The sequence below is a fragment of the Phalaenopsis equestris genome, unplaced genomic scaffold, assembly GCF_001263595.1.
Source record: "Phalaenopsis equestris unplaced genomic scaffold, ASM126359v1 Scaffold200907, whole genome shotgun sequence".
Classification (NCBI taxonomy): domain Eukaryota; kingdom Viridiplantae; phylum Streptophyta; class Magnoliopsida; order Asparagales; family Orchidaceae; genus Phalaenopsis; species Phalaenopsis equestris.
In genome coordinates this window covers 81,030-82,799 of record NW_018220703.1, presented here as the reverse complement: position 1 = coordinate 82,799, position 1,770 = coordinate 81,030, and positions in this window count along the sequence as shown.

Sequence of the window (1,770 nt, the reverse complement as noted above, 5' to 3'; positions counted from 1 at the left end):
ATTAAGATCAGAGGTTACCCATTTCCCTCCTTGACTTAAGCCTAAATGTTAATTAAGGCTAAATTTCCAAAATTACAAATTTGCCCCTAAGGCTCTAACACTTCATAATTTGTCAAATTCAATTCAAATGACTTTGAAATTTTTATCCTATCTCATTCATGAGTCAATAAGACATCAGAGGAGAAAATGTGATTTTTCAGAACTTTATTTATTTTATATAATTATTTTCATGCAAAAATAGGATTTTTCAAAGAAAATTTCTAACTTGACCAAAGTATATTCTGATCCTTTGAAATTTTTACTAGAGGTAGACCTAGACTAGAGAAGCTTTAGACCAAATTTCATTATTTTTTGAATTCTCTGTGATTTATTAGAATTATTTTAAATTTTGGGTTATTTAATAAAAATAGAATATTTTAAATGATGAAAATTAAGTTTTGTATTTTTGAAAAATCTCTCTGAGGTTAGAGAACCCAGAGGAGCAAATTTCATATATTTTTTTTTATTTTTCTTTGATTTATTGGAATTATTTTAGTGAAAAACTCATTTTTAGCCTTTAAAAATTATTTTTAAGCTTTGAAATTCAATATCTTTATTTAGAAAAATAAGAAAAATATTCTAATTGTTCTTAAGTGATTAGGAAGCAATTTAGAACATTTCCATGAATTTTGTTATTTTTATATTTTTTATCAATTTTTAATTATTTTAAATATTTTAAATAGGTTAAAAATCAATTTTTTATTCTAAATATTATTTTACTTTTATAAAATATCCCTGATCACAGAGAACTCAAGACACTAAGCTCATAATTTTTTGAGTTATACTTTGATTTTTTATCAAATCATTTAAGTGTCAAAAGTGATATTTATCTTTAAAAATCAACTTAAGTTACCAAATAAACTCAAAATATTTTGAACTTTTTATAATGAGTTCTCTGGATCATAAACCATAGTGGAGATCAAAAATCAATTCATTTAAATGTTTATATTTTCCAAAATTAATTATTTTAGTGATTTAGTGTTTGTAAAATTCAAGTGCATCTTAAATGACTTGACCCACGAAATTATTTCCAAAACCTCCTCTAGTCATTCATGAAATTATTTTCAAAAGCTTCTCTTGTCATGGTGGACCTTCCAAAATTTCCTTGAAATTTTCTAATCAACATGCTAATTTCCATGATTATTTTAAAAAAATAATGAGCAAAAACTTGAAAAATATGGATCTCTGTCTAAGCACCTCTCTGACTTTAGAAAAATCAGAGGATGTTTCCCATGACAGAGGCTACAACATGCCAAAATTTCAAGCCAAGGTTATGTATCAATATGCATGGAGAATTAAATGATCCCAAACAGTGTTTAATTAATTAACATTTTTTATGCATCAAATGGACTTGAAATTTATTCCACATTAATCTCCTCTGTTCACTGACCTCTGTTCACTGAGTAAGAGCTCTGTTCACTGAGTAAGAGCGTATTTTTATTTTTATTTTTTGTGATTTTTCTACACAAAGTTATGGATTTTTTAAAAGAGGGGTATTTAAATAAATAGAAAAAGCCCTATTTTTTTATTTAAACCGCGCGTGGCACCTCAACCTACAACGGCTCCGAAGGTATGCGTGGTGAGCTCTGGTTGGCCGCCGCCGTCCCCGTAGCTACTGACTCGGCCCACTGTTTATGTCCCAAATATGTCCCGTCCCGAAGCGTCGTCCGGCTCGATCTCCTCCGTCCATTTGATGCACGCTTGATCAAACGGCTCCCCATCATCATCACT